Source organism: Chionomys nivalis, chromosome 23 (assembly GCF_950005125.1).
Source record: "Chionomys nivalis chromosome 23, mChiNiv1.1, whole genome shotgun sequence".
Lineage (NCBI taxonomy): Eukaryota > Metazoa > Chordata > Mammalia > Rodentia > Cricetidae > Chionomys > Chionomys nivalis.
The window spans coordinates 33,052,133-33,072,059 of record NC_080108.1 but is presented as its reverse complement, the minus strand read 5'-3'; the positions used below and the strand labels follow the sequence as shown (position 1 = coordinate 33,072,059).

The following is a 19,927-nucleotide window of genomic DNA, read 5'->3' as shown; positions in this document are numbered from 1 at the left end:
AATAACTTACAGCTGATTCCTGATCAGAAGGGACAATTAACAGAGCACATATGGCCAGAAAAAAATATTCAGCTATAACCAGTCTTTTGGACTGCTGGACAATAATCTGACCATAGGGCACAAGAGATTTCACCTGACCCCTAGTTGATGATCGTGTTGAAGACCAATGTTGTCGGGGTCGCTTCCAAATATGATTTTACCAAGACGAATATTGGAATGTCTTCTTCAGGAGCCATAATTGTCACTCATCCTTTACAGAGATAATACCAAACCCTATCCCATTCTACATTAGCAATGCAGGCAGCCATTCAGTATCTATGGCAATTTTTCTGCTAGTTCAACATTTGGAGTATGAGCAAAATATTTCTCTATTCCAATTATAATATTCTTTGGTGCAGATTTAAGAAATTTAATATGTGTTAATGTAAAGTTGCCCTAATTCTTCCAAATAGCTCACATTAATTCCTTACCAAAATCATCCTTTATGAATTTCAATTTGCTGTTTTAAAATGTAATGGACTTGCAAGTATGATTAGTTTATCAAAATGCAATTTTATATTGAACATGTAGATGATTAGCATTAGTATGTAAATGTGCACATTCCTCTTGAACAAAGGAAAAGGTGCCAATGATCCCTTAGAGCATTTCCAAATTTTCAAATGTCAGATCTCCAGACATTTTGCATGTGATCATAGGTTATAACCTATTCAAAAAGGCATTTTGAATATGCTCTTTAACTAATTTTATTTTTGTCTGAACATCTTTGGTAAGAAACTGATTTTTCCATATTCATAGCATTTTAAATCTTTTAAATTTTTATTTTCTTTTTGCAAATTATAATAAATGGTGGCCAAAGTTTCAGCAGCCAATTGTAGTTTTCTACTTTCAGATGGAATATCTTTTCTCACTTTCTTATAACTATTAATATTTCCTGTTTCCTAAACTGATAGCATAGCTCATTATAACACTCATTGGCATTTTCATATGCTTAGTCATTTAAGAAGTTATTTCCTTGGTTCTTCTCCAGTTACAGTTCTTTCTATTGTTTGTTTTAGTCGATCTAGGAATTCAACATAAGGCTCATTAGATTTCTGGATAACTTTAATCCCCGAACCAACGTTCTCTCCCTTGAAGCAAAGATGCTCCCATGCTTCCATGCCTATTTCTCTCAGTTATTCATGTATTACAACTGGGGTATGAGCCTGCTGATAAACAATTTAGCATTAAACTTTCTAATACAAAGGCCTATCAATATTACTGTACAGTAGAAAATAATCCTTTCTTTTTAGCCTCCAACATTTGTTAGGGGTTTTCTCATAATTGTGATGATTTTAGAGAGTTTTCCATCTCTTTGACATTTCAATGAGGGATGTCATTGTGCTAAGCATTTTTCATTGTTTTTTTGCTTTCATTTTATTTTAATAGGCATTTAAGATTTCTATAATTTTGCTCTTTAATATCTTGACTTTATCTGTTTTTTTCTAGAAGATAAAGCAAATGTTTCCTGTGGGTCTAGGAATAAACATTTACGAAAGAGTTATAAATTATTTTCTTTCAGAAATGTTGCAGAAGAAGTTTCTGATTCTCTTACCAATATCTCCCTAACAATATGGAATAGGCTTGAATTTTGCATTTGGAAAAATTTTCTTTTTGTCAATTATATATCTGCATTTCTAAAAAAATCCACAGGTAAAAATTTAGACATGTCTATGCATATGAAACAAGTAATAACCTCTGAAGAGCTAAATTTTGACAAGTTATGACATTTGAAGTAGCTGGAAAAATCACACAGTTTACCTCGATATGTTGTACTCCTGTTAGTTGCGGTTTTGACATTAACATTTTAGGATGATTATAAGTAGAAATTATAGCTATATTCATGGTTTAGGAGACTGACTTTCAGATCCTAATCCTGTAAACAATTGTTTAAATAACTTATTTTTAAGATAGACAGTAAAACTTAATTTCATTTATTTCTTTGTATTATTGTATGGGAGACTTCTGAATGTTGCTATTATTTGATGTATGTGTGGAGTTTTTAAAAACAGTCGACACTGTAGTGATCCTATGCTTTTAGTTCAGGAGGCAGAAAACAATTGTAGTATCTGTAAGAATGTAAAACTTACAATCAGAGGAAAGAAAGTAATAAAGTAATTACTTACATATAAAAACATCAGTGTCTACTCTAAATAATAACCCTTATGTTATTTTCTGCTTTTATGTTCAAAAATTAACAGACACATAGAGGGATCTGTCCATGAGCTGGTAATTTGAAATATTAAAAACTGGATCTCTTTATAGTAAATACATGTGAAAAAAAACTGGTATACTAACATTATCATGTTTTCCCAGAACATGGAGCATATACAGTTAATGAAGGCATCTCTAAGATTTACTTCCCTGATTTCATACCACATGTGGCACATTTCAAGGCTATGGCATGCTATTATACTAACACAAACATATAGAAATTGATTGGTATTTATTCATATGTACACTTGTATTATTGAATTTCCATTGTGTAAGTTTGCATATGTAATTGCTTCATTACAAAATCTAGAGAATGTTCTACTGTATTCTGAGGAACTTTATGAATGCAAAATATTATCAGAATGGCTTACATTATTTATAGAAATGTATGCTAGCATTGAAATGATGCCCATGTACTAGAAGCATGCCCCATATCAAAACACACACACACACAAACACACATTTTTCCCTGAAGTCAGATGTCACTGAATAGAGAGAACAGATAAATTACTTGAGGATAGAGTACTGATATGATTGATTGCCGAGAAAATCTAGTGATGGCAATGCGGTGAATTTTATCAAAATTTAAATGTTTAAATAATAATGCCTTAAAGCCAGTCAAAAGTTAGACTATGAAGCCGGGCGGTGGTGGCGCACGCCTTTAATCCCAGCACTCGGGAGGCAGAGGCAGGCGGATCTCTGTGAGTTCGAGACCAGCCTGGTCTACAAGAGCTAGTTCCAGGACAGGCTCCAAAACCACAGAGAAACCCTGTCTCGAAAAACCAAAGAAAAAAAAATAAATAAAAAAGTAGAGACTATGAATCAGAAATCAATGTCAAAACATGTACACATATGAGAAACACTAATAAATCATGCATACACTTTTGAAATTTGAAAATAATACATGTATTGTGTTTTTCTCCTAAATGTGAACATCAATTTTTTGCTAAGGTATAATGACATTGTTAGATACCATATGCAATTTGCGCATATTCTGATCTTGGTTTTAAATAACATTCGTATTTAGAAAATATCCTTTTTATTTCATATTTTTATGTAATAATACATACGTATTTAAATGTATTACAAATTCTATAATTAATATATTTATTAATTGCATTTGTGGAATCTGACTTGGTCTACTAGAAAATGCCAACAATAAGCTTCACTGAGCATGCCAGAATCACAGTCAGAAATATAAAGCTAGAAATGAAGACTTTCTTGTCGATAGCCAACAGTTATCATTGACTATTGTTTATTTCCCCCTTTCACTAAAATGACCCATTTTTCAGGAGTAAATTAAAATTTATTCTCTTGTCCACCCTCAGTTTGTCTGCTACTGCTATGGAGGAAGAAGTGAATCAGCAGCTATGATTGAGCTCTCCAAGATTACCACAGCATTTGGCTGCACTGTTGGAATTGAGATCAGTCTTCTAGTTGGTTCTTATCTCATACTCAATTTGAATGCACACAGTCCTTCAATCCAAGACCAAGAATGCTTATAAAAGAGTTAGCACTAAGCCGGGCGATGGTGGCGCAAGCCTTTAATCCCAGCACTTGGGAGGCAGGGGCAGGCAAATCTCTGTGAGTTCAAGGCCACCCTGGTCTACAATAGCTAGTTCCAGGACAGGAACCAAAAGCTACAGAGAAACCCTGTCTTGAAAAATCCAAAAAAAAAAAAAAAGATTTAGCACTATTGGTTCTTACCAGTGAGGTTCTGTCTTTATTCCAGGTCTCATTTGGAACTGGGTATAACCAAAGCATCACTGTACAGTTTTCTACACATGTCTGCTCCTGACATATACAGGAGTCAGAGTCCATGTAAATAGCAAAGTCGGGACTTACATTCACAAATACTATTCCACCTGTGTTTGACAACATTGAAGAATGTCTTCTATTATCCACCCAGTCTTAGTGCTCACCTAGTTTTGTTCAAAAAAATCACATTCGATAATAACTTGTATTACCAAGCTAAAAATATATTTTTTGTCCTTACATTATTTACTCAGTTAAACATGGTAGCATTTCATATATCTCAAGTTTTTTAAATGTTAAATCTCTTTTATGAGCTTTTTTTAGTTTGGTAGCAAGGAAATCTGTAAAACCATCACTAGGTAATAGTGAATTGTTTCAAACACCTGAGAAGATTTTTTTTTTTCTTAGTTTTTCGAGACAGGGTTTCTCTGTGGTTTTGGAGCCTGTCCTGGAACTAGCTCTTGTAGACCAGGCTGGTCTCGAACTCACAGAGATCCGCCTGCCTCTGCCTCCCGAGTGCTGGGATTAAAGACGTGCGCCACCACCGGCCGGCAAACACCTGAGAAGAAGAATACATATCTGAGTAAACAGCAAGTGCAAATTTGGCCAATGACCATGGAATTTCTTCCACATTGCTCTTATTACATTACATGCTTAAGGATTATGGAGGAAGAACCCAGACATTTGCCCATTTCTGGACATTATTATCTACTATTAAGAAAAGAGAATTTAACATTGGTGTTTACAGAGGACCAAATCATATTTGGTGAGTTAATAGAATACAATGATCTTAGAGTGGTTAACTGTGTGGTCTGTGATTTATACTCATTATATTAATTTTTATGCCTTCACAGTCACATTGAAAATGGAGACAGTCAAATATGCTCATTGGAAATTTCCAAACAAACCTGGAACTAATTTTTAGAATATTTGTTTCCTAAAGCGGGCATGCTGGTATTGTACAATTCCAGGGTATTAGAGAAGTGCAGTAACAGGAAGTTTTCTGAGTATTCGCGGACAGCTAAGCAAGAATGGCACATTTCAGTCACAGGAGGAAACTTAGCTCTAATACCCAAGTTTTAATAAATATCTACATCAAGCCACTATTGATTAATATGTAAGCACTTTTGCCCTAATGAATTTCCAACAACTGTAACTAAATGCATAATTCTTGGACTATATCTAGTGCTCAAAAATGCAGTATGCATAGAGGAAGGACAATGAAGCCAAACGATTATTAGAGTAGCTATTTGTAGTATTGAGTTAATTGAAAAAGAAATTTAGAATTATTATCAGCGTGGCTTGCAATGTAGGGCACTCATGTACCAATAGATGGTTTCTAATTAATGGACATACATATTCCTTAAATTTATTCTGTATACATTAAAGATAGAAAAATATGGTTCAGATTTAATAGTGATTATGAAATTCTGAGAGTAATTCTAGTATTTGGAATTTAATGGATTTTTAAAACAAATACTTATAAATTTATATTAAGAGAATTGTAGGGACATAGCCCCACCCATTGGGGGCGTGTTCGCCTCGGGCTAATGTTTACGGATAATTCTGCCAGGCGTGAGCCCAGCAGCCCTTTTTTGTTTTGCTCCGCTTTTCCGGTACACCGCGGGAACCTGTGGTCCTGTAAGTTTATTTCCTTATTAAAGCTGTATATATCTATATAATCTGTCTACATTCATTTGCGCCACCACAGAGAATATTTTAGGTATATTAATTACATATGATAAGAAACATGAAAGTCATTCCTTTCAAATACTTATAATGAATTTAAACAGGCAAACATAAAAGTTAAGAATATAAATATATTTAATTTTTTTTCAAGAAATGAATTAACTTGAATTTATTTTTTATCGTTAAGACACTGTGTGATACTTTATTACAGTCAGGTCTATTTCAAGAGGGCTTGAAATCAACATTTCTTTCTAAAATCCATTCATCTCCTTATACAACATTCTAATAAACTGAAATATATTATATATTATAATTCAACTCAATGAACCATTGTAATCATATATTATATTTATATATTACATATTACATTTAGTATATAAAACATAATTAATTATATTTAAACTCTATAAAAACACGCATAAAAACAGACAAAATCAGATCACGAAGAATAAGAAGCTAGTTGCACTTGACAACGCGAAGTCACAATCAAAAACGAAAGACAGGAATGGAGGCTTTTATGTATACAGCTTGAATCTAGGCAAAAGCTGCTGCAATGTTGCTGTGGCAACCAGTCATAATTAGCCAGGTTTGTCTGTTGTTAACTGGAGGCAAAACAAAGGCTAAATTACATTTTATCCTGTGTTCCCCTTTAAATGGTTCTTCTTTTTACAACACATAGGGAGGAGAGAAACACAGATGAGATCAATATGTAAAATGCAGTCCGTGCTTTCCAGTCCTTGGTTTGAGATCTCTCTTCCTATTGGTTCCCAGAAAACATAAAAAGGACTGCACTGAGCGATTTTGTCAGCCAGGCTCCTGGCTAAACTCCAGCATTTAGCTGGAATTTAGTCAGGAGATTGGCTATAAACAAACTCAGAAAGAAAATCTGTTGCAGAGACCTGCAGGAGACAGAAGCAATAGATACCTAGTAAAAGCAAAGAATTCCCCATGCTTCTGCTAAGAGTCACCTGTTCCTGTTTGCAGTGCAGGAAATGTACTCCAGTCTCTGAAGTCACTGCTTCAGCCATAATATCTGTGATTTTTTTGATTAGCATTTTATTATTCATTTTCTGTAATCAAATTTTAGTTTGGAAGTCAATACCTGACAGAAACCGGGAATGTACTGATCAAATGCACCATTGGAGGACCCACTATGATAATTACTATATCGGGGAATAGCTTCGGGCTTCTCGGATTCTGAAAATTTCAAGTGGCAGATTCCACAATCAGTGTGTTTAGGGAGTATGATATCGCATTTCTGAATGTGATACCAGTAAGATGCAATTGGTAGTGAAGAATAATAATCAGCCATCCGCGGGCAGAAATGTTGGATTACAGGAAGAGAGGCAGGATACAGATCCAAGAAGTGGGATATCAACTCCAAATTACCTCGCAGTGGTTTTGTCTTTGATAACTGTATCTGGTTTGAGGTAAATTGCATTTTTTTTCTTGTCATCCACTTTCGCTTTTATTTTTTCTTCCGGAGCACCTATTGAGATGGGAGGAGGAAACAAGTCAGCAGCTCTGATGCAGATCTCCAAGGTAACCACAGGATTTGTTCCTATTGGTGGAATGGAGATCACACTCCTCAATGGTTCATATCCCTGGAACAATTTGAAAGCTCACACTCCTGCTGTCTGAGGCAAGGAGAGCTAATAACACTTTCAGCATATCAGGTCCTTACTAGTCATGCTCTGACTACATTCCATTTCTCAGATGCTCGTCCCTATAACCAAATTCAGATCATATAGCACTAAGTAGCCGTCAATGTTGAATTATTACATATTGGACATTAGTCATGTGTTGGTGTCACTAGAGATGGTCCCATTGGGTGTCACAAATATGGGTGCTGGATGTTTGAGGGAATGAGGTATGAGAACCCATATAAACAACATCTGGGACACTAGCAACATAGTATACAATAAGCAGATGTTTAAGAAAGACTCAAATACTTTCTGGTTCTTAGTACCGGCTTAGAAAATTCAGAGTTTTCCTACAATTTTTGGAATAGTGTAATTATACATTTGGGATTTTAGGGGAATATCTAATTAACTAATTATAATGCAAAAACTCTCTATAATGTGGACACACAATGTTAAAGAGATAAGAGAAAGACAAGAAAAGGAAGTGATGAAACTGAGATACTGGGGAACAATGATGACAAGATTTAAATGGATCCCTAATGATTGCAGAAAAATTCTTGAAAGAAAGACAGAATTTGTGTGGATTCTACTGTGGCAGGACTTAAAGACAGCTAGGAAATTCATGGAAGTTATTCATCATGAAGCAGTCTAGGGGAAGATAAGTTCATGCCTTGTGTGGGTAAATATCTATTGCAACTTTTCACTATGCTACCAAATTTAACATGAAGAACCTAGAAATAACCACCTTCCTTATTCCATTGTATGAAACAACCAAGAGATGAGAACTGAAGTTTTGTACAATTAGGATCTAGGTAGAAAACAGGTAGATATTCAAGAATTAGAGGCCTAAAGTCATCCTCGGTAGGATTTGGTATCTTTTCTTAATTTTCTTGTTATTTATTTATTTATTTATTTAAAAGTTCCACCTCCTCATATCCTCCCATTTCTCTCCTACTCTCTCCTGTCCCCCTACCCCTCCCTCTCCAGTCATAAGAGAAGTCAGGGTGCCCTGCCTTGAGTTAAGTCTACGGCCCTCCTCCCTCCATCCAGGTCTAGGAAGGTGAGCATCCAAACAGACTGGGCTCCCAAAAAGCCAGTACATGTCTTTGAATCAAAACCCTGTGTCATTGTCATTGGCTTCTCAGTCAGCCCTCATTGTCAGCCACATTCAGGGTATCCTGTTTGATCACATGCTCATTCAGTCCCAGTCCAGCTGGCCTTTGTGAGATCCCATTAGATCAGTCCCAATGTCCCCGTGTGTGGGTGCACCCCTCATGGTCCTGACTTCCTTTCTCATGTTTTCCCTCCTTCGGATCTTCATCTGGGCCTTGGGAACTCAGTTCTATGCTCCAATGTGGGTCTCTGTCTCTATCCCCTCCATCACCAGATGAAGGTTCTATGGTGATATACAAGATATTCATCAGTATGGCTATGGGATAAGGCCAGTTCAGGCACTCTCTCTTCTGCTGCCCAAGGACCTAGCTAGGGAAATCCACATGGACAATTGGGAACTCCTCTAGAGCCAAGTCTCTTGCCAACCCTAAAATGGCTCCCTTAGTTAAGATATCTTCTTTCCTGTTCCTATATCTACCCTTCCTTCATCTCATCCACTTTGGAAATCAGTGTGGTGTTTTCTCAGGAAACTGGGAGTCAACCTACCTCAGGTTCCCGCAATTCCATTCTTAGGAATATATCCAAGAGATGCCCAATCATACTATGAAAGCATTTGTTTAATTATGTTCATTTCAGCACAATTTGTAATAGCCAGAACCTGGAAACAACCTAGGTGTCCCTCAATAGAAGAATGGATAAAGAAGTTGTGGCACATATACACTTTAGAGTTATACTCAGCAGTAAAAAACAATTACATCTTGAATTTTGAATGCAAATGGATGGAAATAGAAAACACTTTACTGAGTGAGATAACCCAGACCCCCAAAATGAATATGTTATGTACTTACTCATAAGTGGATTCTAGCCATAAATAAAGGACATTGAGCCTATGATTCATGATAATACAGAAGCTAAATAAGAAGGTACTCAAAGAAAAACATATATTTATCCTCCTGGATATTGGAAAGACAAGATCTCTGGGCAAATGTTGGGAGCACAGGGGTGGGTTGGAAGGAAGGGGTGATGGGGAGAGAGAATGGATTGCGTATCTTAAAGGTAGAGAGGGTAGTAGTTTTTCATGTCTTATCTGAATACATAGGATTATGGAATAGCTCTAGGCATTCTCACAGTTACTCTCTATACTAAGATAACATTATTTCTAAGATTTACAAAAGCCAAACTCTACAGAAAAACTAGACGTAAACTGGAGGATCCAAGCCTGATACATAAATGTAATTTAAGGAAGAGGAGAGCTGCCAAATCCAAATCTATCAATTCATGTGATGGTGGGAGAAATAAGTAGTTCCATTTATGAGATCTAGGTGATGGATGTTGTTACACTCAGGGAAAACTAATTTGAATTTTGTACATCCTATTAAATTGGAGGATCATATTTTCATTTGTATATAACACTTACATGTCGGAGATATTAATGGTGACAATACATCACAACTACACATCCTGCAGAAGACCATGCCTTTATAAAACTAGTTTGTAATTAGCTTTGAATATTCTGACACATTCTCAGAAGAGGTGACAATGAAATTCGCAAATCTTCACTATCTTCTGTATCACTGCAAGCCTATCTTTAATTTTTTTTAATTTTATTTTTATTTTATATGCATTGGTGTTTTACCATGAGTGACCTTCTCTTCACATCACTGAGCTATTTCTCATATAGTTTCAGAAGTAATATTTCTGTTGAGTTTCTGCTGATGCACAAATATTTAGGTATGAGAATATATGATTAGGAATTAGATTATTTCTATATGATTCTAACAGAAAGAAAAAAATTTTGATATGGTTGTGTAATCATTTTAGTCTCAGTTTCTAGTCTATTAAAGACATTTGTGGTATTTTTCCAAACCATGTTCTTAACCATAATCCTCATAGGTACTTCATTTCACCCATGATTTTTGGGCCACTTTGATAAAAAAATATCTGATTGTTCTTGATTCTTACTTTTGTGTCATGTTGCACAGGAGAGTGAGAAAATTTGTTCCTTCTAAATGAAGCCATAACATGCAGGTAAATTTCAGTCATATCTCATGTATTCTATTTATGTGATGCTTCTAATACAAATAGAGGGATTTTTGATTTTTGAGGACATAATTGTATAGGAACATCAAAAATAGATGATTTGCGTCAAATTGGGAGGTGCAATTATAATTTTGAAATGCTCTTTTAGCTTGAGTGTGGAATTATAGGAATGCTCTTGTCCAAGAAGCACATCTGATAACAATGTATTGACACCTTTGTTAAAATATTCTCCTATTCTTTCATAATAAAGGTGATTAACTTTTCATAATATCTCACCAATTGTACTGTGACATTTTCAGTTCCATTCACATATTTATATAAGTTTATGAATTGCATATATATATGGGTATAATGGCTTTATATAGTTTAGAATTTCATATGTAAGTGCAGTATTTATATTACTTCACAATTCTTCCTGGTACTTTCAGTAAAATATCTACATTAGAAAATATCAAAATAAATACAATAAGTAGGACTGTTATTTTATATTTTTGGGCATATGCAAATATCATAAACTGTATAAAGAATGGGGTGATTATATGTAACCATTCTAGCTTATCATTTTGAAGTTTAAAACTATCAATATTATTTTACAGTAAAAACTGATCTTTTCTTTTTATGCATGAAATTTTTGTCCATGACATTTTTGCCATGTGTGGGAATATGAGAGGGTTTCTCATCTTTGTCAGCGTTACAATTTCTGATGTCACTTTGCTTACACTATTTTTGATTTTAATTGCTTTTTTTTCTTTTTAGTTGGAGTTATTATTTTCTAAACTTATTTTTTTTTCTTTTTAATATGCTTTCCTGAGTGAGAGGTGATTTATGCTGTGAGTTGGTTTTATTGCCACTGGCAAATTAACAAAATGCCTTCAACCAATGACTTTACAGAATAAAGCCAGGCTAAAAGAAATAGAGTAGACAAATTCTGGGAGAATCCATGTAGCTACTGCCAGAGGCAGATGCCTCCAATGGTGCCTTCCCAAACTTTGCCATTAAGTTATATAGTAATGAACAGATTTGTGAATATTGGTTAGTTTAGGATAAAGGAGCTAGCTACAACATACTTAAGGGAAGAAATTGGCCAAATAGTACTGCAAATAATATAGTTTCTTAGTTATTATTTCAAGTCAGGGTAGTTATGAAATGAACTTGCAGTGTGGTCAACTATATCCCCGTAAAATCTGAGAAAGCTTAAAAAGAAATGCTAGAAAAAAAGGACAGAGTTAAGCATGGCTTTATGATAGTATTTTCTTAAGAGGAATCTGATTGCTAGTAGCAAGCTGCGGCATTATTTTTATTTTCAGGCAAGGCTTCCTGATTCAGTGGTAGCAGTAAAAACTTCAAAATTCACTTAAGAAAGCTTCCAGGTTCATGCTAGTTGCAGGATTAACCATAATCCTTTCTGGTGGTGTGGCTGCAGAGCATTTAACTGTGGTTTGTAATCAAAATACTACAACTTACTTAATTGCAATACAGACCTGGGGAGACCTTGGGTGAGAACCAAGCTTGGCCCTGGGTCTGAGAGAAATGCTCTCAGAGGCAGTAAACATGCCTTCACCATGATGGACTGAGTGGAACTGACAGGCATGATGGCATGCTTCTGGTCAGAAAACGGTTAAAGGTATAAAAGAAACAACTGGGAAAAAAAAACGTCTTTAAATAGACAAAATATAGATAGTTATAGATTAAATGAGTAAAAAAAAAGTTATGTATAGATGGAAAATACACAGAGAGAGTGGAGTATGTACATTCCTGTGTTTTATTTTTGACTGTTGTTGTATGGAGAGTGGGACGTTTTGTTCCATCCCGGCCATCCACTAGCTTTCATTTGAAATAATCACACAGACACTGTATCCATTTCAACACTGCCTGCCCCATTAGCTCTAACTTCTTATTGGCTAACTCTTACATATTAGTTTAACCAATTTCTATTAAATCTGTGTATCGCCACGTGACTGTGACTTACCAGTAAGATTCTAACCAGCATTGTCTCACGCAGGAGATCCATGACATCTCTCACTGTTCCCCTTTTCCCAAAATTCAGTTCAGTCTACTCTCTGCCTACCTAAGTTCTACCCTATCAACTAGGCCAACACAGTTTCTTCATTCATTACCAATGAAAGCAACACACAAACAGAAAGAACTCCCACACCAGACTGTAAATGAGTTAAGTACAGAGGGACACTTCATAGTATGTGCCGCTAATCTAAACCAGCATATATGTTTTAAAGATATTTTGACTTCACAATTTGGTTCTAGTTGTATATTATATTTGTGTATAATTCATTCTATCATATTATATGTAACATTTTATTAAAATGTGAATGCATAAAAACTGCACATATAAACAGGCAAAAACCAATCACAGAAAATCAGATGCATTGGCAGCCAGATTCACAATCAAAAATCTCCACACAGGAATGAATGCTTCCATGTATATAGTTAGATTCGAGGCAAAAGCAGTTGCTGGCTCAGTCAACCTGTCACATTGCCAGTTTGGTAGGCCATTAACTGGAGGTAAAACCTGGTATAAAGTAGATTTTATCCTGTGTTCCCCTGTCGCTTGCTCTGCTTCTTTTCACAACACACAGCGAGGAGGGAGACACAGATGATTCATCAACTCTGGGTGAGATCACCATGTTAAATGCAGTCCTGTGTTTTCAGTTCCATGGTTTGAGATCTCTCTCCTCATTGGTTCCAAGATAGCATAAAAAGGTCTGCACTGAGGGATTTTGCCAGTGGGGCTTTGACTAACATCCTGCTAAAAGCTGGACGTTAGTCAAAGCCTCACTGTAAACAACCCCAGAGAAAAAATGTGTCTCAGACCTGAAGGATACAGAAGCAATAGGAAAAGAAAGGAATTTGTGATATTTCCCATGCTCCCACGAAGAGTCACCTTTTTGGCTTTGCAGTACAGGAAAGGTGTTCAAGTCTAACGATACTTCTTTAGCTATGAAATCTGTGATTCCTAGGTGAGATTTAGGTTCTGTATTTTCTGAAATGAAGATTCTCTTAAAAATTCTATACCTGAAAACAACTGGGTTGTATTGATTTTATGCATCTTTGGATGCCACACTGAGATAATTGCTATGTTGGCAAATAGCCTTAGATACCTGGGAATATGAAATTTTCAAGTGTCTGATTTCTCCCATCAGTATGCTTAGGAACTCTGAAGTTATATTTCTGAATGTGATACCAGGAAGCTGCAACCAGAAGCACAGTATCACAATCAGCCTTCAGCAGGGAGAAATGGAAATTTTCTGGTGGATAGGTAGGATACAAACACAAGAAGTCAGATATGTGATCACATCTTGGTTAATTCACAATGATTTCCCCTTTTTAATAACTGGATTCTGGTCCTAGATAAACTAAATTTTTTCCAGTTATCCACTTTACTTTCATTTTTTCCATCAGAGGAAACATTGAGGTTGGGGGAAAAATGAATCAGCAGCTCTGATGCAGATCTCCAAGGTAACCACAGGCTTTGTTCCGATTGGTGGAATTGAGATCACACTCCTCATTGTTCAGGGACAAATTTGAATGCACATACTCCTTCAGTCAGCGGCAAAAAGAGCTAAAAATATTGTCAGCATAGCAGGTCCTTCCTAGTCCGCCTCTGAGAATATGGTAGCTCTCACCTACAAATGTTTATACCTGAAACCGGAATGTACATTGGCCCAGATCTGGCAGACTGCTCTTGACATCTTAATTTGAAAAAGCCCAGGGAAATTATCAGTCAGGTAATATTTTATTCTCCCTATTACGGTTCTGAGTCACCTGTTATGGTCTGTGCATCATGTCCATCCCTGTTTCTGAAACTTCTCCTTCTCTTTAAACTTTATCTGTCTTGAAACACTGCACTATCTGCAAGGAAATATTTCAATTCAGGTTTCAGTATCTGACATCATCAAGGGGAGTCATGACCTTTACTCTATTCCCTCACTTAGTTTCATTGTGAAAATTGGTGTGGCATTGCAGTTTTTTTATATACAAAAACTTAGACTCATTGAAAATATTATGTAGTAATATATGAAAGCACTTCCGTATCTGTCATTAAAGACTTTCAATTTAGAATAAGGTTTCGAAGAGGAAACATACTTCTTATCATCCTATCGCATTTTAGGTTCTCACATGCTCAAATTTTCTGTTTTATTCGAAATAGTCTTTGCATTTTTGCATATAAATACTCATGTACATAATACTTCCATACTGTATGCCGATTCCTAATTAGGAAATCAGACAGCCTGAGCTTTTTTGGAAATCGAGTGTTTATTGATGATGGCAGCTAGGTATTACATACTTCCCTTGAAAATAATTAGCACAATAGATTTCTTTGTTATTGTGTGTCATGTTGTTATATGCATTGAACAAGTGCAGATCTTTCATTGTATCTTCCATAGCAGACTCTAAATGTGTTTGTCTGCTAGTAATGTTGAGACTGGAAACCATTGGTACTTTAGAATCAAGACCTTCCATTTGCATCTGTCACAATATTTCTGCCATCTTTAAAATATAAATGTACGAAGGTTTCAAGTAGTTTTATAGGCATAAAACATCAAGACAGCCCGGCGGTGGTGGCGCACGCATTTAATCCCAGCACTCGGGAGGCAGAGGCAGGCGGATCTCTGTGAGTTCGAGACCAGCCTGGTCTACAAGAGCTAGTTCCAGGACAAGCTCCAAAACCACAGAGAAACCCTGTCTCGAAAAACAAAAACAAAAACAAAAAAACAAAACAAAACAAAAAACAAAAACATCAAAACATAGTAACACAAATCCTGTTATTTTCGATAGAAAGCTCTTCCTGCACATGCTATTTTCCTACTACTGCCAAAGAACATCTCTGTTGAGTGTCAAATTATGCGCAGATATGAATATATATATATATTTCTTTAGACTATGGAAGAATAAAATATATTATATTTATGAAAGTCTGTCACCATTGTAGTGATAGGTTCCTAGCCGTTAAGACTATTTGAGTTATGCCTTCCAACATTTAGTCTTATTAACAATACTTGTTTGATTCCTGTCCTGATTTTTTGGCTATTACGACAAAAATACTTCTGAAGACTTCTCACAATTTTCCCTTTCTGCATGTAGCTAATGAGAGGATTAATCTGCAATAATTACACAAGTAGTCAATCACACTTAAATTACTCATAATAGAAGATGTATTAACATTCTCTAATGATTAAACTATGTAGGAACTTCCAAAGCAGGTTCTTTCCACTGCATTGGCGTTGTAAGCATGTTTTTGAAATGGTCTGTGAATGTCTAGTTTTGCAACTACAGCCATGACTTTGGCCAATAACCAAATGAAGTATCACACTACTTGGATCTGAGTGAGAAATAGCTGATATGCCTCACAGTTTAAGAAGTTCAGTTTTCCTACCCTAGACAACTGTTCTATGTTCAAATCGCTGTTCGTGTCCTTCCTTATTGAAGATTTTCTTTGGTACCCTTTCATAGAGAGGCTTTAAATACCATTAATTCCAATACCACTAAGGTATTTTTAAGTTTATTTCCTTTAATATTATCTAAGATTCCCACATCAAAATAATTTTTCCTGATGAAGGTTAATATTCAGGAGGATGCTTATATGTTTTCTTTGGGTTCACCTTCTTATTTAGCTTCTCTAGAATCACGAATTATAGTCTCAATGTCCTTTATTTATGGCTAGAAACCAAATATGAGTGAGTACATCCCATGTTCCTCTTTTTGGGTCTGGCTTAACTCACTCAGGATAGTGTTTTCTATTTAAGTCCATTTGTATGCAAAATTCAAGAAGTCATTGTTTTTTTACTGCTGAGTAGTACTCTAATATGTATATATTCCATACTTTCTTCATCCATTCTTCCATTGAAGGGCATCTAGGTTGTTTCCAGGTTCTGGCTATTACAAACAATGCTGCTATGAACATAGTTGAGCATATACTTTTGTTGTATGTTAGGGCATCTCTTGGGTATATTCCCAATAGTGGTATTGCTGGGTCGAGAGGTAGAATATTAACCTTCATCAGGCGATGAAAGAAGACAGAGACAGAGACCAACATTGGAGCACTGGACTGAAGTCTCACGATCCAAAGGAGGAGCAGAAGGAGAGAGAGCACGAGCAAGGAACTCAGGACCGCGAGGGGTGCATCCACACACTGAGGCAATGGGGATGTTCTATCGGGAACTCACCAAGGCCAGCTGGCCGGGGTCTGAAAAAGCATGGGACAAAACCGGTCTCCCTGAACATAACAGACAATGAGGACTACTGAGAACTAAAGAACAATGGCAATGGGTTCTTGATCCTATTGCACGTAATGGCTTTGTGGGAGCCCAGGTAGTTTGGATGCTCACCTTAATAGACCTGGATGGAGGTGGGTGGTCCTTGGACCTCCCACAGGGCAGGGGAAACCTGCTTGCTCTTTGGGCTGAGGAGGGAGGAAGACTTGATTGGGGGAGGGGGGGAATGGGAGGTGGTGGCGGGGAAGAGGCAGAAATCTTTAATAATTAAATTAATTAATTAATAAAAAATCAATTATAGGATTCAAAAAATAATAATTTTTCCTTTAATGCCCATACAATAAGTGGTTTTCTTAAAAATTTGAGTAGAATTTTACTATTAATAATATATAGTTTAAACAGTGGCCAGAGAGACATACATATATATCAATTTAGAGATATAGAACTTGATAAATAAAAGTATATATATATATATATATACATATATATATATGCAAAGGCATCCAATTATTATAAAGTCTGAGTTTCAATTAAAAAGCTGTGGACAAAAATGTAGCATGATCATGTACAAAAATATAGTATGTCTTAGCCATTTCAATTATATATGGAATAAAGTATTCTGAAAGTCAAATAAAATAAGAAAAAAAATCAGTTTTACAATCTCTCTCCTAATATACTATGAAGCACCTCAATTACATTCCAATATTTATTTAAGCTTATATATGTGTACATGTATGACATTTACTATATATAATTATATTCATATATGCATATGCATGTATGTGTATCCTTTCTTAATATAGTTTAGAATTTTTTACGTGAGTACTGCATTTATCTTATTTTACACTCAATTCTGCTTCTCTTTTAAAAAATATATCTGTACTAAAATTGTTAGAATAAATCTTACTATATGATAAAATTTGCATTGGTCCATAGGTAAATCAAGTGATACTCTAGAAGGGGAGTGAGAATGGGATGGGACAAGAGACACAACAGATGGAGACAAGACAGGATTCTGATAAAGTCGTGTTTATTCAAGGAAACAATCCAGGTAAATATAGGGTAAGGAAAAGTAGGAAATTCTCCTTGTACATGGGTAACTAGGCAAGTTATTGGCAACCTAACCATGATCTAATGGTCAGGCGTAAAGATTCTAACACTCTACCTCAAAATATAGAACGGTCAGAATGTTCAGAACACGGAAACAATGGATCAATAACTTCTTGCAGAGTTAGTATTTGACAGATCAGAACAGAAGGGGATGCCAAGCACAACAGGGTGGGAGAAAAAGATTCAGGAGCAGTGAGTCTCCCACAGGAGCCCCTTTTAATTTTTATTACTTTTGAGAAAGCCGAAAGTCACTTGAGGAGACTGCCCTGACTTAGTCTGGGGGAACCTTCTGTAGTCCTACCCTTAGTCATCATAGGAAGACAGAACTGCTTTTAATTCTGTTGCTGTCTTAGGTGGCATGCTTAACATAGGTATACATCCTCTTGTTACCTGGTCTCACTTTCCGAACCATCGCACCAAGTTTAAAGACAATTTTCTGTGTACCTCATGTGTGCATAATCTTACCAGTTAAACATGTCATTTTTTTTTATTCTTGGTGATGTCTAATTATAATAATGAACATGTATAGTTTTTATTTTCTTGTATAGTTTACATGTTAGTTAGCTCATACACCTGCTGTTTTATATATGCCATCAACTTAAAAGAAAAGATCCTCGCAAAACAAAAATTAGTAAGCCAAGCAAGTTGCTAACAAGGGAAGAAGGTAGGAGGCACATTGCTAATGCCTCCATGGCATTCATAAGGAGGGCAAAATAAAGATTCTAGAAGGTTTTTGTGTATTTGCCAAATTAAAAAAAAATACAATGAAAGAAAGCAAAAGCATACAGAAGCAAAGTACTTCCAAAACTATACCTGGTAGTGAGTGATGAACTGAACTCAAAGGCCACTCCTTATTTTGGGTACCGCTTCTGACAGAAAGTTTGAGAAATGGGCAGATAAAATATGCTTTCATCTATGCTTGGTCTGCCAGTGTTTCCAGTGAGTCTAGGAATAAATATTTACGAAAGAGTTAGAAATTATATTCCTTCAGATGAGTTGCAGAAGGAGTTTATGATTCTGTTACCACTATCTCCTTAACAGTATGGTAGGTTTGATTGTTTCATTTGGCAATTTTTTTAAAATTATATATTTGCATTTCTAAAAAATCTAAGAGTAAAAATTTAGAAATGTCTATACATATGAAACCAGTAATACCATCTGAAAAGCTAAATTTTGAAAAATTATGACATTTGAAGTAGCTCGAAAATCACACATTTTAACTTGATATGTTGTACCCTTTAGTTGTGGTTTTGACATTAACATTTTAGGATGATTATAAGTAGAAATTATAACTTTATTCATGGTTTAAGAGACTGACTCCCAGATCCTAATAGTGTAAACAATTGATCAATTACCTTCTTTTTAAGATAAACAGTAAAACTTAATTTCATTTATTTCTTTGTATTATTATATGGGAGACTTTAGAATGTTGCTCTTATTTGATGTATGTGTGGAGTCTATAAAAACAGCAGACACTGTAGTGATCCTACGGTTTTAGTTCAGGAGGCAGACAACAATTGTAAAATCTGTATAAATGCAAAAAGTACAATCAGAGGAAATAAAATAGTAAAGTATTTATTTAAATATTAAAACATCAGTGTCTACTCTAAATAATAACCCTTATGTTTTTTCTGCTTTTATGTTTGAAAATTAACAGACTCATAAAGGGATCTGTCCATGAACTGGTAATTTGAAATATTAACAACTGGATCTATTTATAATAAATACATGTGAAAAAACTGGTATACTAACATGATCATGTTGTCCCAGGACATGGAGCATATACAGTGAATGAAGGAATCTCTAAGATTTACTTTTCTGTTTTCAAACAACATGGGGCACATTTCAAGGCTATGGCATGCTATTATGCTAACACATACAAATAGTAACTGATTGGTATTTATGTATATGTGCACTTGAATTATTGAATGTTCCTTGTGTAAGTTTGTGTATATAATTTTTAATTACAAAATCCAGAGAATGTCCTACTGTATTCTGAGGACCATTATGAATTCAAAATATTATCATAGAGGCTCATATTATTTAAAGAAATGATAAAAGGGGAAAGATAGATTTTCTCCTGTATAATAGCTTTGA

The 19,927-nt window shown here is 35.4% G+C and overlaps 1 long non-coding RNA gene across 5 annotated transcripts in view; it reads right to left on the bottom strand.

Annotated features, from left to right (window-relative positions):
* Positions 1 to 19,927, bottom strand: part of LOC130865073 (uncharacterized) — a 134,080-nt gene that overhangs the window by 20,626 nt on the left and 93,527 nt on the right. For 3 of the 5 annotated variants that reach the window (XR_009056068.1, XR_009056071.1, XR_009056073.1), the window contains one exon: positions 5,916 to 7,183. The exons of 1 other annotated variant lie outside the window; for it this stretch is intronic. This is a non-coding gene — a long non-coding RNA (uncharacterized LOC130865073). Of the gene's footprint in view, positions 1 to 5,915; positions 7,184 to 19,927 lie in introns of those variants that run through there. One more of the 5 variants, XR_009056070.1, reaches the window with a different exon arrangement.